This window comes from Antechinus flavipes, chromosome 2 (assembly GCF_016432865.1).
Source record: "Antechinus flavipes isolate AdamAnt ecotype Samford, QLD, Australia chromosome 2, AdamAnt_v2, whole genome shotgun sequence".
NCBI classification, from domain to species: domain Eukaryota; kingdom Metazoa; phylum Chordata; class Mammalia; order Dasyuromorphia; family Dasyuridae; genus Antechinus; species Antechinus flavipes.
The window spans coordinates 196,703,332-196,725,172 of record NC_067399.1 but is presented as its reverse complement, the minus strand read 5'-3'; positions in this window follow the sequence as shown (position 1 = coordinate 196,725,172).

Here is a 21,841-nt window from a genome sequence, read left to right as displayed (position 1 = left end):
CACACTTGAATTATAACTTTCAGAACAAAGCACTCTGCAGAAACAGAATAATATACATAATTGTAAAGAGATTAATTGTTCAAAGTTCATTTTTACTAATATAAGGAAATAACAAGAATAAATTCATTTGTAGATTTAGTTCTATGTCAATCAACCTACCAAAGGATGAATTTATAAAATAGACAAAAGAAAATTGACAATATTCATTCATGAGGAACAAAATGTCAAGAATCTTATGTGAATTGACAAAACTGTAGGAAGGAAGAGGACCTAACAGTCCAATAGTCTTAGAACAGACCTTATTTAATCAGATTGTACTCAGTAGAAGTGAAATGTAAAACAACTAATAAGAAGACCTGTTGCCAATTTTCTAATTATGCTCATATATTTAGACTTTCCATTGCTCTTAATTATTCTTTAATTCTTTATTTCTTGCAATTCCCATTTCTGTGTGGGAATTAAAGCTATCTCATTATACTAGAGTCATATTTGTATTCAGAGTGTTTTTGTTTTGTTTTGCTGTGGGAAGGAATGCTTTGAGGCAAAAAAAGTCTTGTTCCTCAAGAGTTTTTTCATATAGATATAGTAGCTTTAATTCCATCATCTGAAAATTGTCTATTCATATCCTTTGACCATTCATCAATTGGCGAATGACTTGTATTCTTATTAATTTGATACAGTTCTTTACATATTTTTGAAATGAGACCTTTATCTGAAATATTGGTTGTAAAGATTTTTCCCCAGCTTTGTATTTCCTTTTTAATCTAGTTTCTTTTGATTAACTTTGTGCAAAACCTTTTTAATTTAATGTAATTAAAGTTGTCAATTTTGCCTTTCATATTGTTCTCTAGTCCTTCTTTGGTCAAAAATTCCTCCCTTCTCCAAAGATCCGATAGGTAGATTATCTCTTATACTCCTAATTTGTTTATACTCCTTTATGCCCAGATCATGTATGCATTTTGATCTTATTTTGGAATAGGGTGTGAGATGTAGATTTATGCTGAGTTTCTGACCCATTATTTTCCAGTTTTTCCAGAACCCTTTTTGTCAAATAGTGAGTTTTAATTCCATAAAATGGAGTTTGGGAGTTTATCTTTTTTTTTTTTTAAATAACTTTTTATTGACAGAATGCATGCCAGGGTAATTTTTTACAGCATTATCCCTTGCATTCACTTCTATTCCGATTTTTCCCCTCCCTCCCTCCACCTCTTCCCCCAGATGGCAAGCAGTCCTTTACATGTTGAATTGGTTACAGTATATCCTAGATAAAATATATGTGTGCAGAACTGAACAGTTTTCTTGTTGCACATGGAGAATTGAATTCAGAAGTATAAATAACCCGGGAAGAAAAACAAAAATGCAAGCAGTTTATATTCATTTCCCAGTGTTCTTGGGAGTTTATCAAATACTAGATTGTCATAGGCCTTGGTTAGTGTGTAATTTGTATCTAATTTATGCTATTGATCCACCACTCTAATTCTTAACCAGTACCAAATGGATTTGATAACTACTGTTTATAATATAGTTTTAGATTTGATACTACTAAGCACCTATATTTTGTATTTTTTAAATTAATTCCCCTGATATTCCTGATATTTTGTTCAAGATGAATTTTATTAATTTTTTTTCCATTTCTATAAAATAATGTTTTGGTAGTTTGATTGGAATTGTACTAAACAAGGAGATCAATTAAGGCAGAACTGTCTAATTTTCCTTTCTTTTTCTGATCAAATTAACCAAAATTTTATCTATTTTGTTGTTTTTTCACAAAATCAATTCTTTCTTTTATTTATTAGTTCGATAGCTTTCTTAGCATCAGTTTTATTAATCTCTCCATTGAGTTTCACAATTTCTAGTTTGGTATTTAATTGAAGGTTTTTAATTTATTCTTTCTCTAACTTTTTTTAGTTACATGCCTGTACAATCAGTAGTTACGTTAAATGGAATTTCTTTTTAAAACTCTAACTGTTGGGTTTTGTTAGTGATATATAAGAATGCTGATGAATTTTGTGGATTTATTTTGTATCCTGCAACTTGGCTAAAGGTGTGGATTGTTTCTAATAACTTTTTAAATAGAATCTCTGGGGTTCTCTAAGTATACCATCATATCATCAGCAAAGAGTGATAATTTTGTTTCCTCATTGCCTATTCTTATTCCTTTAATCACTTTCTCTACTCTTATTGCCAAACCTAGCATTTCTAATACAATATTAAAGAGTAACAGTGATAGTGGGCAACCATGTTTCACTCCTGATCTTATTGGGAATGATTGCAATCTGTCCCCATTACATATGATGCTTACTGATGGTTTTAAATACTGATTATTTTAAGGAAAAGTCCATTTATTCCTACACTCTCAAGTGGTTTTAATAGGAATGGATGTTAGATTTTATCAAATGCTTTTTCTGCATCTATTGAGATGATCATATGGTTTTTGTTAATTTGATTATTAATATGGCCAATTATACTGACAGTTTTTCTAATATTGAACCAGTCCTGCATTCCTCATATAAATCCTACTTGATAGTGGTGTATTATCCTGGGAATGATTTTCTGTAGTCTTTTTTGCTAATATCTTATTTAAGATTTTAGCATCAATATTCATTAGGGAGATTGGTCTATAATTTTCTTTCTCTGTTTTCAACTTAACTGGTTTAGGTATCAGTACCATGTCTGTGTCATAAAAGGAAATTGGTAGGACTCCTTCATTCTCTATTTTTTCAAATAGTTTATAAAGCTTTGGGGCTAATTGTTCTTTAAATATTTGGTAGAATTCACATGTAAATCCATCTGGTCCTGGGGCTTTTTTTTTTTTTTTAGGGAGTTGATTAATAGCTTGTTCCATTTCTTTTTCTGAAATGGGACTATTTAAGCAATTTACTTCCTCCTCTGTTAATCTGGGAAGCCTATATTTTTGAAAGTAGTCATCCATTTCACTTAGGTTATCAAATTTATTGGCATAAAGTTGGCCAAAGTAACCCCTTTTTATTTCTTTAATTTCCTCTTCATTGGTGGAAAGTTCTCCCTTTTGATTTGTAAGACTACTAATTTGATTTTCCTCTCTCCTTTTTCTAATCAGATTTACCAAAGATTTATCAATTTTATTGTTTTTTTCATAAAACCAACACTTAGTTTTATTAGTTCAATAGTTTTTTTTTTACTTTCAATATTATTAATTTCTCCTTTTAATTTTAAATTTTCAAGTTTAGTAATTGATAGGGAGTTTTTAATTTGGTCTTTTTCTAGCTTTTTAAGTTGCAAACCCAATTCGTTGATCTTCTCTTTATTTTATTCAAGTAAGCCTCTAAGGATATAAAATTTTCCCTTATTACTGGTTTGGCTGCATCCCACAAATTTTGGTATGATGTCTCATCATTGTCATTATCTTGAGTGAAATTGTTAATTGTGTCTACAATTTCCTGTTTCACCCAATCATTCGTTAAGATGAGATTATTTAGTTTCCAATTACTCTTTGGTCTAACATTTGTTGAATGTAGTTTTTATTGCATTGTTATCTGAAAAGAAAGCATTTACTATTTCTGCTTTCCTGCATTTAATTTTGAGGTCTTTATGTCCTAATATATGGTCAATTTTTGTGTAGGTTCCATGAACTGCTGAGAAGAATGTATACTCCTTTCTGTCACCATTCAGTTTTCTCCGGAGATCTATCATACTTAATTTTCCTAATATTCTATTTACCTCTTTAATTTCTTTCTTATTTGTTTCGTGATTTGATTTATTAGTTTTGCTTTCTATTTCTTCTCACAACTCTCTTAACTTCTCCTTTAGGAAGTTAGATGCTATGCCACTTGGTGCATATATGTTTACTATTGATATTGCTTTATTGTCTATAGTACCCTTTAGCAACATATAGTTTCCTTCCTTATCTCTTTTAATTAGATCAATTTTTGTTTTTGCTTGATCTGAGATAAGGATGGCTACCCCTGCTTTTATGACTTCACCTGAAGCATGATAGATTCTGCTGTAGCCTTTTAACTTTACTCTGTACATATCTCCCTATTTTAAATGTATTTCCTGTAAACAACATATTGTAGGGTTCTGATTTTTGATCCAGTCTGCTATCTGCCTCATCTTTATGGGAGAATTCATCCCATTCACATTTATGGTTAAAATGACTAATTCTGTATTTCCTGCCATCCTAATATCACCAAATTATGCTTTTTTTTTTTTTTTTGCTCCCCTTCCCCCTTTCCCTAGTATTAAACTTGTGTCACACAGCTCTCCTTCTTTAGGATCCTTCACTCCTCCCTTTGAATCCCTTCCCTTTTCTTGTACCCTTCCCTTTTTACTCTTTTTCCTTTTCCCTTTTCCTCTCCCACTTTTTAATGAGGAAGAGAAGATTCTCTGTAAAACAAATATGTCAAATATTTCCTCTTTGAGCCGACTCTGATGAGAGTCGCACACAATGTTCCTCTGTCTCTCTAAGTTCCTTCAGATATGATAGGTTTCCTTTGCCTCATCGTCACATGTAGTTTCCCTCTTTTTATCTCCCCTTTTCCCTTTTTCTGACACTCCCCTTTCCAATTTCTACTTCTCTTTTTTATGTTATATTGGTAACATCAAATTATACATATGGTTTTTATGTATATCCACAACAGAAATACAGTTTTCAAGAGTTCCTTTTACCTTTTTCTACTTCCCTTGAGTCCTGTTGTTGGAGATCAAAGTTTTTGTTTAAGTCTGTTTTTTTTCCTTAGAAACAAATGGAATTCCTCTGTTTCATTAAATGTCCATCTTCTTCCATAGAAAAAAATGCTCAGCTTAGCTGGGTAGTTTATTCTTGGCTGCATTCCAAGTTCTTTTGCCTTTTAGAATATGAGATTCAGGCCCTTTGATCCTTTAATGTTGAGGCAGCCAGATCTTGAGTGACCCTTATTGTGACCCCTCGGTATTTGAATTTTTTTTTTTTCTGGCTGCTTGTAATATTTTGTCTTTGGTCTGAAAATTCTAAAATTTGTCCAGAATATTCCTTAGAGTCTTTATTTTAGTGTCTTTTTCAGAAGGTATTTGATGAATTCTTTAAATGCCTATTTTACCTTCTGGTTCTATTACTTCTGGGCAGTTCTCTTTGATGATTTCCTGTAAAATAGTATCTAGGCTCTTTTTTTCATCATAATTTTTGGGTAGTCCAGTGATCCTCAGGTTATCTCTCCTAGATCTATTTTCCAGGTCTGTTGTTTTTCCAATGACATTTTTTCCCAATCTTTCATTTTTTTGGTTTTGTTTGATTAATTCTTGATGTCTCAATGAATCAGTCATTTCTATTTGTTAAGTTCTGATTTTTAGTGAGTTATTTTCTTCATTAGCTCTTTTTTACTTCTTTTTATATATGTCCAATTGAGTTTTTAAATGAGTTGTTTTGCTATATGGAGTTTTGTTTGTTTGTTTGTTTGTTTTCCATTTGACTATATATATATATATATATTTTTTTTTTTAGTGAGTTATTTTCTTTTTCCAATTCACAAATCCTACTTTCTTGGGAATTCTTAACCTTTTCCAATTTATAAATTCTTTTTCCCTGCACTTCTTGGAAGTTTTTTACCTTTTCCAATTCACATTTCAGGATGTTGTTGCTCTCTTGCATAGCTTCTCTTTCTTTTCCCCATTTTTCTTCTAGTTCTCATTTAAGACTTTTAATAGTTTCTCCTAGGAGAGCATTTTCTATTGGGAACCAACAACTGTCTGGAGATTATCTGCTATTAGTCTCTTCAGAGTTGAAAAGCTGCTCTCTCTCTCTCTGTATAGAAACTATCAATCTTCCTTTTGATTTTTTTACTCATTTTATTAAAGCCAGTAGTTTCTGCCTTCAGAGCCAGGAGATTACCAGCTTCCTCTACAGAGCAGTGATAGGTGTATGGACGAGTAGCTGTCCTGCCAGCTGGCTACAAAAAGCAGTGAGGTACTGGAGTGCTCTGGGAAAGAGTTTCGCACCAGAAAATAACTCAGGCCTGCAGAACTGAGCTGAGAAAGTGCCCTGCAAAGAATCTCACGATGTGGGATAACGACTGCCCTGGGGCTGGACACTAAGCAGTGAGAGTTTCACTACCCCAATCAAAGCCTGCCCTGGGGCTGTGGGTATTAGCAGCTGAGCAGTGAATGGCCCTGCAGGGATGGAAAGTGTCTCTCCCTCGGAAAGCACAATCTGCTGGGGAAGTTTTATTGCCCTAGGCCGAGCCCCCCACTGTGCCGATTAGAGGCTGCCCAGGCTGTGCCCCCCTGCCATCCAGATTTGTAACTACCCCTGCAAAAGCCCCAAACTGCAGGATGTGGCTGCAGGGCTGAGTTAAAAGTCCGCCTGGGTCACTTCTGGGTTTGAGTGATTACAGCCAGATCTTGTTAAGTTCTAGCTTTTTTTAGAGTACCCTCTGTTTTAGGTTTTAATTTCTCTGCCAGTTTACTGCTTTGTAATCAAGGCAGAGCAATTAGCCAATAGCAGAGTCGTCTCTATAACTTCTCTAGGCACAGAGATCTCCCCCAACCCTGGTCTGCTCAGGACACTAGTCTCTTGATGCCTGTGCTAGTCTGTTCCTGGCCCCTCAAGGCAAACCTTTCCTGGCTGGTAGGTAAATCTTCTGCTGGTAAATTGTGTGCTTCTAATCTTCATGAATTTAAGCAGTGAAGAGCTATTTTTGAGGCTTAATTTAACAATTGGTTATGAGGGGAATGAGCAGAGTTTAGAAAGTCACATGTGTCTTCTCCATCATCTTGGCTCCACCCTGTATCCTTTCAAGACTGACTTTTCTTGAAGTTTTTCCAGTCAATTCTGAGCTGGAGAGTAGTTTCATTCCTTCAGACTATGTTCAGAGGTTGGGTTTCCTATGTTTTTTGAGGAAAACTGGGAGAGCTTGAGCAGCTTCCTGAATTTATTCTGTCATCGTGGCTCCACCCCCCAGAAGTCACTCTTTTACACTTTAAATTTAAAAAAAAAATGAAGAACCGAACTTTTTGAGTTGTTGTTTTTGTTGTTTCATCTTTATTCTTAAATAGGACTAGTGACATCATGAGGGTTATGTTCTGACTTGTGCATGAATTAGATTTAATCAAGGTCTTAGAGCTGGGCAAATCTTCAGCCTCATTCTCTTCTCCAGAGTCATCAAAGTCCAGTGACAGCACAGAAATAAAAGAGACTGCAGATAGCCCAGGAGGCAGTGGATGACTTTGGCCTTTCTAAATTAAGATCTTTCCTGGTGTTCAGATTGTTTCAGAAAATGTTTATTCAACGACTGAGGGCCAGTTTACAAAAAAAAAAAAAAATCTGAACAGCAAGTCTCATTGTTTAAAAATCCTGGCATCCCAGAGTCCAGGTTCTAAATCTGATTATTATCATTGCCCTGAATATCAGGGAATGATCTTTGATATCCAGTTCAGTAGTATCTGAAATAAGGATTCATCTAGCAAATTAATATTTTAGATAGGAACTTACTGAGGACAATATTATGTAGAAACGATGTTAAATGTGATTCCATTATCTTTAGATACCAGTGTGTTACAGGGAAATATATGTCTCCAAGATACTGGGAATGAGAAGGGAAATATTTATACTTTTCTTCATAGTTTATATACTTTTTAAAAAAGCTAATTAGTGTTAAGTAGAACTGGAGTATTTTCTGACACCTAACACAACTGATAAGGGCTCAAACTGGTAGATTAATTAAAATATCCCTGAGGGGGCAGTTGTAGCTGGCTTGGTTTTGGGTTAATGGAGTTATTCCTACTGGCACAATATGTTAATGTCCCCGTTTGGGGCCTCTATACCTTCTATGCATTCTAAAAATGAGTGAGTGAGAAACAGAGAAAGAGAAAGAGATGAAATAATACATGTAAACTACCTTACAAAACTTAAAGTGAGAGAGAAAGATAAAGAGACAGAGAAAACCTATTTCAATATTCAGGTCTAGGGATGCTTGCCTATTTGTGTTTCCTCAACTATATAATTAAGTCCTTTATAACAAACACATGCTGAAAATGCAATGGTAACTGGCTCCTGTTTAAGTGTAGGAAATAAAAAAAATTTATAAAGGTACAAATTGCAAATAAAGATTTAAGGGTAAGCAATGAAAGTTCACTAAAATGAGAGAAGATGAGGCAGGAAAGCAAGAAGATGAAAAGAGAGATAAATTCAGTAAGTCTCAGAGGAAATGACAACTAAAGAAATAACAAAATTTGTCTGGAAAGATCACTCCTTAATAGTGGGTTAGAGAAATAGAAAAATCTCTAACTCTATATGACTATATTCACTTAAAATTAGTGACATTTCCACTGCAATTGGCACACAATCTACTTAACCAAGGCTTCCTTGCATTCCACTACTCTGTCCCAGTTTGGGGGGGGGGGAGGAGTGGGGGAAGCACTGCAATTTATCTGATCACAAGGAACAGAAGCTATAATGTCCAGGCTAATACTCTGGAGAGTCTTAGGATAGGCCTTGGTCTTTAGGTGGAAAAGTGATGAAGGCAGGAAAGCCATCATGAGGCTGGTCAAACCCAAATCTTCTCTGTGTCTGTGTCTGAGACTCTTCTGTGTCTGTGGCTGAGAGTCCTCCCAGCCCTTAAATACTTCAGTACAATTATATCACTACAGCAACTGAGTATATACTACCATTACATCACAATATCACATTAACTATATGTTAGAACACAGGTTGTCACACCCTCCCTGACTTCTCAGGAAGAGAGGTGAGAACACCAAAGGGAAATGGAGAGTCAAACCAAATATTGTTAGCAGATTTTCTCTGGGCTGAAATTGAAACAGATATACATAAATTCATCATCATGGGAGGTATTACACAAGCACATACTAATATAACACTAGTAGTGTTATAACAAACAACACAAATATACATGTTATGAATATACATATATAATATATACATATATAATATATACATATATAATACATATACATAATATATAATATATACATATATAATATATACATATATAATATATACATATATAATATATACATATATAATATATACATATATAATATATACATATATAATATATACATATATAATATATACATATATAATATATACATATATAATATATACATATATAATATATACATAATATATATATATAATTGGATTCGTTCACAACTCCACCAACAATGCATTAGTGTCCCAGTTTTCCCGCATCCCCTCCAACATTCATCATTATTTTTTCCTGTCATCTTAGCCAATCTGACAGGTGTGTAGTGGTATCTCAGAGTTGTCTTAATTTGCATTTCTCTGATCAATAATGATTTGGAACACTCTTTCATATGAGTGGTAATAGTTTCAATCTCATCCTCTGAAAAGTGTCTGTTCATATCCTTTGACCATTTATCAATTGGAGAATGGCTTGATTTCTTATAAATTTGAGTCAGTTCTCTATATATTTTGGAAATGAGGCCTTTATCAGAACCTTTAACTGTGAAAATGTTTTCCCAGTTTGTTGCTTCCCTTCTAATCTTGTTTGCATTAGTTTTATTTGTACAAAAGCTTTTTAATTTGATGTAATCGAAATTTTCTATTCTGTGATCAGTAATGGTCTCTAGTTCATCTTTGGTCACAAATTTCTTTCTCCTCCACAAGTCTGAGAGATAAACTATTCTATGTTCCTCTAATTTATTTATAGTCTCGTTCTTTATGCCTAGGTCATAGACCCATTTTGATCTTATCTTGGTATATGGTGTTAAGTGTGGGTCCATGCCTAATTTCTGCCGTACTAATTTCCAATTATCCCAGCAGTTTTTATCAACTAATGAATTCTTTTCCCAGAAGTTAGGGGCTTTGGGTTTGTCAAACACTAGATTGCTATAATTGACTATTCTGTCTTGTGAGCCTAGCCTTTTCCACTGATCCACTAATCTATTTCTTAGCCAATACCAAATGGTTTTGGTGACTGCTGCTTTATAATATAATTTTAGATCAGGTACAGCTAGGCCACCTTCATTTGATTTTTTTTTTCATTAATTCCCTTGAGATTCTCGACTTTTTATTGTTCCATATGAATTTTGTTGTTATTTTTTCTAGATCAATAAAATATTTTCTTGGAAGTCTGATTGGTATAGCACTAAATAAATAGATTAGTTTAGGGAGTATTGTCATCTTTATTATGTTCACTCGGCCGATCCAAGAGCACTTAATATTTTTCCAATTATTTAAGTCTGACTTTATTTGTGTGGAGACTTTTTTATAATTTTGCTCATATAATTCCTCACTTTCCTTTGGTAGATAGATTCCCAAATATTTTATGGTATCAACAGTTATTCTGAATGGAATTTCTCTTTGTATCTCTTGCTGTTGGGTTTTGTTGGTGATGTATAAAAATGCTGAGGATTTATGGGGATTTATTTTGTAGCCAGCTACTTTGCTACAATTATGAATTATTTCCAATAGCTTTTTGGTAGAATCTCTGGGGTTCTCTAGGTATATCATCATATCATCTGCAAAGAGTGATAGTTTGGTTTCCTCATTGCCTACTCTAATTCCTTTTATATCTTTCTCGACTCTTATTGCCGAGGCTAGTGTTTCTAATACGATATTAAATAATAATGGTGATAGTGGGCAACCTTGCTTCACTCCAGATCTTACTGGGAAAGGTTCCAGTTTTTCCCCATTGCATATGATGCTTACTGATGGTTTTAAATATATGCTCCTGACTATTTTAAGGAAAAGTCCATTTATTCCTATGGTCTCAAGTGTTTTTATTAGGAATGGATGTTGGATTTTATCAAATGCTTTTTCTGCATCTATTGAGATGATCATGTGGTTTTTGTTTGTTTGGTTATTGATATAGTCAATTATGCTAATAGTTTTCCTAATATTGAACCAGCCCTGCATTCCTGGTATAAATCCTACTTGGTCATAGTGTATTATCCTGGTGACAATTTTCTGTAATCTTTTTGCTAATATTTTATTTAAGATTTTAGCATCAATATTCATTAGGGAGATTGGTCTATAATTTTCTTTCTCTGTTTTCAGCCTACCTGGTTTAGGTATCAGTACCATATCTGTGTCATAAAAGGAGTTTGGTAGGACTCCTTCAATCCCTATTTTTTCAAATAGTTTATATAACATTGGAGTTAATTGTTCTTTAAATGTTTGGTAGAATTCACATGTAAATCTATCTGGTCCTGGGGATTTTTTCTTAGGGAGTTGATTGATAGTTTGTTCTATTTCTTTTTCTGAGATGGGACTGTTTAGGATATTTACTTCTTCCTCTGTTAGTTTGGGCAAGCTGTATTTTTGGAGGTATTTTTCTATTTCATTTAAGTTGTCGAATTTATTGGCATAAAGTTGGGCAAAGTAACTCCTAATTATTGCTCTAATTTCCTCTTCGTTAGTGGTGAGTTCTCCCTTTTCATTTTTAAGACTAACAATTTGATTTTCCTCTTTCCTTTTTTAAATCAGATTTACTAAGGGTTTGTCTATTTTGTTGGTTTTTTCATAGAACCAACTCTTAGTTTTATTAATCAATTCAATAGTTTTTTTACTTTCAATTTTATTGATCTCACCTTTTACTTTTAGAATTTCAAGTTTAGTCTTTGACTGGGGGTTTTTAATTTGTTCCTTTTCTAGCATTTTTAATTGCAAACCCAATTCATTGACCTTCTCTTTCTCTATTTTATACAAATAGGCCTCTAGAGATATGAAATTTCCCCTTATTACCGCTTTGGCTGCATCCCATACATTTTGGTATGATGTCTCATTATTATCGTTTTCTTGGGTGAAGTTATTAATTATGTCTATGATTTGCTGTTTCACCCAATCATTCTTTAGTATGAGATTATTTAGTTTCCAATTATTTTTTGGTCTACTTCCCCCTGCTTTTTTGTTGAATGTAATTTTCATTGCATCGTGGTCTGAAAAGGATGCATTTACTATTTCTGCCTTACTACATTTGAGTTTGAGGTTTTTATGTCCTAATATATGGTCAATTTTTGTATAGGTTCCATGAACTGCTGAAAAGAAAGTGTATTCCTTTCTGTCTCCATTACATTTTCTCCAGAGATCTATCATATCTAACTTTTCTAGTATTCTATTTACCTCTTTGACTTCTTTCTTATTTATTTTGTGGTTTGATTTATCTAATTCTGAGAGTGCAAGGTTAAGATCTCCCACTATTATAGTTTTACTGTCTATTTCTTCTTGCAGCTCTCTTAGTTTCTCTTTTAAGAATTTAGATGCTACCCCACTTGGTGCATATATGTTTAATATAGATAGTGCTTCATTATCCATGCTACCCTTTAGCAAGATATAGTGTCCTTCCTTATCTCTTTTAATTAGGTCAATTTTTGCTTTAGCTTGATCTGAGATCAGGATGGCTACCCCTGCTTTTTTGACTTCACCTGAAGCATAGTAGATTTTGCTCCAACCTTTTACTTTTAACCTGCATGTATCTCCCCGCTTCAGGTGTGTTTCCTGTAAACAACATATTGTAGGATTCTGGCTTTTAATCCATTCTGCTAACCGCTTCCTCTTTATGGGGGAGTTTACCCCGTTCACGTTTATGGTTAGAATGACCAATTCTGTATTACTTGCCATCTTGTTAACCCGGTTTATGCTTTCCTCCCTTCTTTCCCCTTTCCCCCCCTTCCAAGTATTAAGCTTGTGAGCACCCCTTGCTTCTTGCAGCCCTCCCTTTTTAGTGTCCCTCCCCCCGCCTTAGAGTTCCTCCCCCTATCTTACCCCTTTCCCTCCCAGTTCCCGTATTCCCTTCCACTTAGCTTATTCCTTCCCTTTCCACTTTTCCCTTCTCACTTTTCAATGAGATGGGAGAAGTTTCACCATAGATTGAATATGTCTTAAGATTTTTCACTTAAAGCCAATTCTGAAGGCAGTAAGATACCCACTATATTCATCCCCCTCCATTCTTTCTCTCAGATATAATAGGTTTCCTATGCCTCTTCATGAGATGTACTACCCCCACTTTACCCTTTTTCTGGTACAATGTCCTTTCCACATCAATTTCTAGAACAAGGTATACATGTATTCTTTATACATCTATATAGTCACAATATAGTTCCCAAGATTAATCTTTACCTTTTTAGATGTCTCTTGAGTTCTATATTTGTAGATCAAACTTTTTGTTAAGTTCTGGTTTTTTCATCAGAAATAGATGAAATTCGCTTACTTCGTTGAATGTCCATCTTCTTCCCTGGAAAAAGATGCTCATTCTCGCTGGGTAAGTTATTTTTGGTTGCATACCAAGTTCCTTAGCCTTTCGGAATATCATATTCCAGGCCCTTCGATCTTTTAATGTGGATGCTGCCAGATCCTGGGTGATCCTTATTGTGGCTCCTTGATACTTGAATTGGGTTTTTCTAGCCGCTTGCAATATTTTTTCCTTCATCTGAGGGTTCTGGCATTTGGCCACTATATTCCTTGGTGTTTTGCTTTTAGGATCCCTTTCAGTGGGTGATCGATGAATCCTTTCAATGTTTATTTTTTCCTCTGTTCCTATGACTTCTGGGCAGTTCTCTTTGATAATTTCCTGGAAGACAGTGTCCAGGCTCTTTTTTTCATCATGTTTTTCTGGGAGTCCAATGATTCTCAGATTGTCTCTCCTGGATCTGTTTTCCAGGTCTGTTGTCTTCCCCAGAAGGTATTTCACATTTTTCTCCATTGTTTGATTTTTTTGGATTTGCTTGACTGATTCTTCTTGTCTCCTCGAGTCATTCAATTCCACTTGTTCAATTCTGATTTTCAGTGAAGTATTCTCTTCACTCACTTTTTTAAAATCTTTTTCTAATTGTCCAATTGAGTTCTTTTGTTCTGTGGAATTTTTTTCCATTTCGCCAATTTTGTTTTTTAGAGAGCTGTTTTCTGTTTCCAGTTCACTAATCCTATTTTTCAAGGATTTTACTTCTTTATCCACTCTCTCTTTAACTTTCTCCAGGCTGTTTTGCCAAGCCTCCCCCTCCTTTTCCCAAGCCTCACTCTGCTTTCCCCATTTTTCTTCTAGCTCCCTTGTGAGAGCCTTTTTAATCACTTCTATGAGGTTCATCTGTGCTGAGGAACAGACAATCTCCTCCTTTGGGGATTCACCTGGGGACTGCCTGTTTTTAGTCTCCTCAGGATTTAGAGTCTGCTCTCTATCTGTGTAGAAGCTGTCAAGGGCTAAAGTCCTCTTCAGCTTCTTGCTCATTCTGTCTATTAATCAGAGACAAACTACCAAAGAAAAACAGAAAAAACTGGAGTCTTTCTTTTGGGGGGGGGGGGGGCTGGGTGTGTTATCGAGCTTCCTCTACAGACTGCAGGGGGCAGCAGTGAGGCACTAGCAGGACTGTGCTGCGCCTGCGCTCTGAGATCCCAAAGCGTGCTGAGTCACTGAGGGGGAGGAAAGGGGGGGCGGCCAGGTCCTGAGAGACTCCAGCTGTTTGGGGTTGTATTCTTCAGCCCCGGTGTTTTTAGCTTCTCTGCTGGGCTGTTGACTTGCTGCCAGAGGAAAGTATCCAAACCTGTAGTGAAGCTCTCCCCGCAGAAACGGCTAGGATCACTCTCCACCCCCTCTCCAGTCTGCTCCCGTGCTCTCACTGCCGCTGCCCGCCGCCTGCGCCCGATCTAAAACTGCCCCAGCCCTCCAGTAAAGACAGACCTTTCTTGGCGGATCTCAAGGATGGCTTCTCTTGGTAACTATTTGTGGGTTTTTTTCAGTCAAGCATTGATTCAGAGGCTTGTAATGAAATGGATAGTGAGAGAAAGCGTGGAGCTTATGCAGCTGTGAGCCTCCTCTCCGCCATCTTAACCGGAAGTCCAAGAGGTTAAAATTGTCAATCTACATTCTGATGCCCAATGGAAGTCTTTGTTGAATTTTGGACATTAGGTCTTGTTCTCCCACCCAGTTTTTTCACTTTATGCTAACATTGAGCTTTCACATGCTGTACTTGATCACATTGAAAGTATTGACAAGTCTCTCTGGAAGTCCCTTGCCAAAAGGAACCCTGTCTTCCCATGTTCATGTCTTAAAAAGTCTGCATCATAGCCTGGGTATAAAAGATAATTGTGGACTTCCAGCCAAGATGGGCAGAGAGGACACACACATCTATTTAAGCTCTGTATTTTCTCTCAGAATACTTTATTTCATGATAAATCTCGAAATTAATGCTTGACTGGAAAAAAATACAAATAATTACCAAAAGAATCTATCATTGAAATTCACCAGAAAAGGTCTCTTTTTGCTCACGGGTGGAGATGATTAGATGAGGTGCAGACTGAAGGCAGGCAGCAGCAGCACAGCAGACAGTGAGAGTAAGGCAGGCAGCTCACACTAAGTAGACCTGAGGCAGGGTGGGGTTTGATCTCAGCCTTTTCTCTGGGGAGAACTTTACCATTGTGGCTACTTTGCCCCAGCAGCAAGTCAGTAGATCAGCAGAGAAGCTCTAAACACAGGGGCTAAAGACTATAATGCCAAAAAGCTAGGGTTTCATGGGACCTGGCCACACCCACCCAGAGTATCTCAGCATGTTCTCAGAATCTCACAGTCTTAGAGCACAGATGCAGCACAGCCATTGCTGTCATGCTAGTGCTTCACTGCTGCTCCTACAGTCTGTAGAGGAAGCTCGGTAATAGCATCCAGATCCCCTCCTCCCCCCCCCCCAAAAAAAAAAGCAGACTGCATTTGTTTTTGTTTTTTTCTTAGTTTGTTTTCTTTGATTCTTCTTTGACAAAATGAGCAAAAAATTAAAATATACCAACTATTGATAGCTTCTATATGGATAGAGAGCAGACATTAAACCCTGAGGAGACTAAAAACCAATTGTCTCCAGATGAATCCCCAAAAGGAGATATGATCTGGTCCTTAATACAGAAGACTCTCATAGAAGAAATTGGAAAGCTCTCTCACAAGAGAGCTAGAAGAAAACTGGGAAAAGGAAAGGGAAGCTTTGCAAGAGAGTCTGGATAAGCCATCCCACTCATTTAAAAATTGAGTGGATAAAGAAATAAAATCCTTGAAAAACAGAATTAGTGAATTGGAAAAAGAAAATAGCTCTCTAAAAAATAAAATTGGAGAAATGGAAAAAAATTCCATAGAACAAAACAACTCACTTAAAAACTCAATTAGACAATTATAAAAAGATATAAAAAAGTGAGTGAAGAAAATAAGTCATTTAAAATCAGAATCGAGCAAATGGAAATGAATGACTCAAGGAGACACCAAGAAACAGTCGAGCAAAACCAAAAAAAAAAAAAAAATGAAAAATGGGGGAAAATTGTCAAATACCTTCTTGGGAAAACAACAGACCTGGAAAAATAGATCTAGGAGAGATAATCTGAGAATTATTGGACTTCCTGAAAAATATGATGAAAAAAAGAGTCCGGACACAATTTTCCAGGAAATTATTGAAGAGAACTGCCCAGATGTTATAGAAAGAGAGGGTAAAATAGATATTGAAATACTTTATCAATCACCCACTGAAAGGGACCCTAAAATAAAAACTCCAAGAAAAATACTGGCTAAATTCCAGAACTATCAGATCAAGGAAAAAATATTACAAATTGCTAGAAAAAATCAATTCAAATATAGAGGAGCTGCAATAAGGATTACTCAGGATTTAACAGTGTTCACATTAAAGGATTGAAGGGCCTGGAATCTGATATTCCAAAAGGCTAAGGAACTTGGTATGCAGCCAAGAAAAACTTACCCAGCCAAAATGAACATTTTTTTCCCCATGGAAGAAGATGGACAATCAACAAAATAAGTGAATTTAATTTATTTCTAATGAAAAAATTGGAACTAAACAAAAAGTTTGATCTACAAATATAGAACTCAAGAGAAACCTACAAAGGTAAAAAGAAATCCTGGGAACTATATTTCTGCTATAAAGATATATTTTTATATAAAAGTTCTTTATATAAAAGAACACATGTAAACATTTTTCTAGAAAGTAGAAGTGGAGAGGAAATTGTAACAGGAAAAGGGTAAAGTGGGGGTACTACATCTCATGAAGAGGCAAAGGAAACCTATTATATCTGAGAGAAAGAATGGAGGGGGATGAACATAGTGTGTATCATACTCGCAAGAATTGGCTTAAAGAAAAAAAAATTAGACATATTCAATTTATGGTGAAATTTCTCCCACCTCATTGAAAAGTGGGAGGAGAAAATTGAAAAGGGAAGGAGTAAGCTAAGTGGAAGGGAATACAGAAATTGTGAAGTAAAAGGATAAGATAGGGGGAGGTACTCTAAGGTGCATGGAAGGAAACTTAAAGGGAGGGCTGTGAGAAACAAGTGGTGCTCACAGGTTTAATACTGGGGAGAGGGGTAAGAAGGAAGGAAAGGAGAAAAGCATAAATAGGGGTTAATAAGATGGCAAGTAATACAGAATTGGTAATTTTAACCATAAATGTGAATAGAGTAAACTCCCCCATAAAGAGGAAGTAGTTAGCAGATTGGAATAAAAACCAGAATCCTACAATATGTTGTTTACAGGAAACATACTTGAAGCCAGGCAATACATACAGAGTAAAGGTAAAAGCTTGGAGCAGAATCTACTGTGCTTCAGGTGAAGTCAAAAAAGCAGGGATAGGCATCCTGATCTCAGATCAAGCAAAAGCAAAAATTGATCTAATTAAAAGATGTTGGAATCTTTACAAACTATTAAGTCATAAGAATTGATAGAGACAATAATTATCTAATTTAGCATGGTTCAGTATGATTGATCTGATCCTACAAGGAGATGTTATGGACCAGAAGAAACAAGGTACTAAGTGGAACTGAGAAAAAATGCTTGTGTTCATATCTTTACTCATTGGAGTTCACACGTTTGGGAGATTTTGGAGTTTAGTATGAGATATCCAAATTCACACCTTCCTTGAAGCTTTTAGGGCCAGAGAACACTCTGGGAGAAACCCATAATCCCACTCTCTCAGAGGAGATCATATATAAAAAGCAGACAGAGACTCTCTTGGGGAGTTCAGCTGACAAGATTCAGAGTGGAGGAGTGTCAGTTCAGAAGAAGCCATGAGTTGGAGTTGAGCTAGAGCCAGGAATTACTTCAGAACATTGCTAGGGATAGGAGAGGAGTACTTTGGGAGGAAGCCATAAGCCTTCTCTCAGTGGCAAGAGAGAGTTATTGCATTTTCCACCTGGCTGGCTGGAGGCTGAAGGAGAAACCTTTGGATTTGGAAGCATTCAGAGGGAGCTCTTGGAACCAAGGAGAGAGATAGGCCTCTAATCTAACTGGAATATTTTGGAAGAAGCAATAAAAGATCTGAACTTTTATCAGCTGGCTGTATTTGAGGTGATTATTACTTTTAACTGAAACTAAGGCTATCTCCAGAAAACCTCCCCAAGAATCCTGCTCCCAGAAAGAACCATTATTATATTTTAAAGAAGAAAAACACCACAAAAAGAGATAAGGAAGGGCACTATATCTTGCTAAAGGGTAGCATAGATAATGAAGCAATATCAGTATTAAACATATGCACCAAGTGGTGTAGCATCTAAATTCTTAAAAGAGAAATTAAGAGAGCTGCAAGAAGAAATAGACAGTAAAACTATAATAGTAGAAGATCTCAACCTTGCACTCTCAGAATTAGATAAATCAAACCACAAAATAAATAAGAAAGAAGTCAAAGAGATAAATAGAATACTAGAAAACTTAGATATGATAGATCTTTGGAGAAAACGAAATGGAGACAGAAAGGAGTACACTTTCTTCTCAGCAGTTCATGGAGCCTATACAAAAATTGACCATAGATTAGGTCATAAAAACCTCAAATTCAAATGCAGTAAGACAGAAATAATAAATGAATCCTTTTCAAACCAAGATAAAATGAAAATTACATTCAATAAAAAGCTAGGGGAAAATAGACCAAAAAATAATTGGAAACTAAATAATCTCTCTAAAGAATGATTGGGTGAAACAGCAAATCATAGACATAATTAATAACTTCACTCAAGAAAATGACAATAATGAGACACCTACCAAAATGTGTGGGGTGCAGCCAAAGCAGTAATAAGGGGAAATTTTATATCTCTAAAGGCCTACTTGCATAAAACAGAGAAAGAGAAGGTCAATGAATTGGACTTGCAACTAAAAATGCTAGAAAAGGAACAAATTAAAAACCTCCAGTCAAACAATAAACTTGAAATTCTAAAAATAAAAGGAGAGATTAATACAATTGAAAGTTAAAAAACAAACTATTGAATTAACTAATAAAACTAAGAGATGGTTCTATGAAAAAAATCAAAATAGATAAACCCTTAGTAAATCTGATTTAAAAAGGAAAGAGGAAAATCAAATTATTAGTCTTAAAAAAGAAAAGGGAAAACTCGCCACTAATGAAGAGGAAATTAGAGAAATAATTAGGAGTTACTTTGCCCAGCTTTAGGCCAATAAATTTGATAACTTAAATGAAATGGAAGAATACCTTTAAAAATATAGTTTGCCCAGATTAACAGCCCAGAGATAACTTGACCAGAGGAAGAAGTAATTTTTTTTTAAACAGTCCCATCTTAGAAAAAGAAATAGAACAAACTATCAATCAACTCCCTAAGAAAAAATCCCCAGGACCAGATGGATTTACATGTGAATTCTACCAAACATTTAAAGAACAATTAACTCCAATGCTAAATAAACTATTTGAAAAAATAGGGATTGAAGGAGTCCTACCAAACTCCTTTTATGACACAGACATGGTACTGATACCTAAACCAGGTAGGCTGAAAACAGAGAAAGAAAATTATAGACCAATCTCCCTAATGAATATTGATGCTAAAATCTTAAATAAAATATTAGCAAAAAGATTACAGAAAATCATCCCCAGGATATTACACTATGACCAAGTAGGATTTATACCAGGAATGCAGGGCTGGTTCAATATTAGGAAAACTATTAGCATAATTGACTATATCAATAACCAAATTAACAAAAAACATATGATCATCTCAATAGATGCAGAAAAAGCATTTGATAAAATCCAACATCCATTCCTAATAAAAACACTTGAAAGGATAGGGATAAATGGACTTTTCCTTAAAATAGTCAGGAGCATATATTTAAAACCATCACTAAGCATCATATGTAATAGGGAAAAACTGGACTATTTCCCAGTAAGATCAGGAGTGGAAAAACCTTGCCCTCTATCACCATTATTATTCAATATTGTTTTAGAAATGCTAGGGTCACCAATAAGAATTGAGAAAGAGATTAAAGGAATTAGAGTAGGTATTGAGCGAAACTAAACTATCACTCTTTTGCAGATGATATGATGGTATACTTAAAGAACCCCAGAGATTCTACTAAAAAACTATTAGATATAATTCATAACTTTAGCAAAGTTGCAGGATACAAAATAAATCCCCACAAATCCTCAGCATTTTTATACATCACCAACAAAATCCAACAGCAAGAGATACACAAAGAGAAATTCCATTCAAAATAACTTTTAATAGCATAATATATTTGGGTATTTATCTACCAAAGGAAAGTCAGGAATTATGTGAGCAAAATTACAAACACTTTCCACACAAATAAAGTCAGATTTAAATAATTGGGAAAAATTATTTAAATAATTGGGAAAAAAAATTTGCTCTTGGATAGGCTGAGCAAATATAATAAAGATAACAATACTCCCTAAACTAATTATTTATTTAGTGCTGTACCAATCAGACTTCCAAAAAACTATTTTAATAACCTTGAAAAAATAACAATGAAATTCATAAGGAAGAACAAAAGATCAAGAATTTCAAGGGAATTAATGAAAAAAAAAATCAAATCAAATGAAGGTGGCCTTGCTGTACCAGATCTAAAATTATATTATAAAGGAGCAGTTACTAAAACCATCTGGTATTGGCTAAGAAATAGATTAGTTGATCAGTGGAATAGGTTATGTTCACAGGACAAAACAGCCAATAATTTTAATAGTCTAGTATTTGACAAACCCAAAGATCCCAGTTTTGGGGATAAGAATACATTACTTGACAAAAATTGCTTGGAAAATTGATAATTAATATGGCAGAAACTAGGCATTGACCCACACTTAACACCATACACCAAGATAAGGTCAAAATGGGTTCATAACCTAGGCATAAAGAATGAGATTATAAATAAATTGGAAGAGCATAGGATAGTTTACCTCTCAGACCTGTGGAAAGGGAAGGAATTTATGACCAAAGAAGAACTGGAGATCACTATTGACTACAAAATAGAAAATTTTGATTATATCAAATTGAAAAGGTTTTGTACAAATAAACTAATGCAGACAAGATTAGAAGGGAAACAATAAACTAGGAAAACATTTTTACAGTCAAAGGTTCTGATAAAGGACTCATTTCCAAAATATATAGAGAATTGACTCTAATTTATAAGAAATCAAACTATTCTCCAATTGATAAATGGTCAAAGGATATGAACAGACAATTCTCAGATGAAGAAATTGAAACTATTTCAACCATATGTAAATATGCTCCAAGTCATTATTAATCAGAGAAATGCAAATTAAGACAACTCTGAGATACCACTACACACCTGTCAGATTGGCTTAGCTGTACCTGATCTAAAACTATATTATAAAGCAGCAGTCATCAAAATCATTTTGTATTGAGTAAGAAATTGATCAGTGGAATAGGTTAGATTCACAAGACACAATAGTCAACTGTAGCAATCTAATGTTTGACAAACCCAAAGATCCTAACTTTGGGATAAGAATTCATTATTTGACAAAATTGCTGAGAAACCTGGAAATTAGTATTGCAGAAATTAGGCATGGACCCACACTTAACACTGTACACTAAGATAAGATCAAAATAGGTCCATGATTTAGGCATAAAGAATGAATAAATTAAAGGAACATAGGATAGTTTACCTCTCAGACTTGTGGGAGG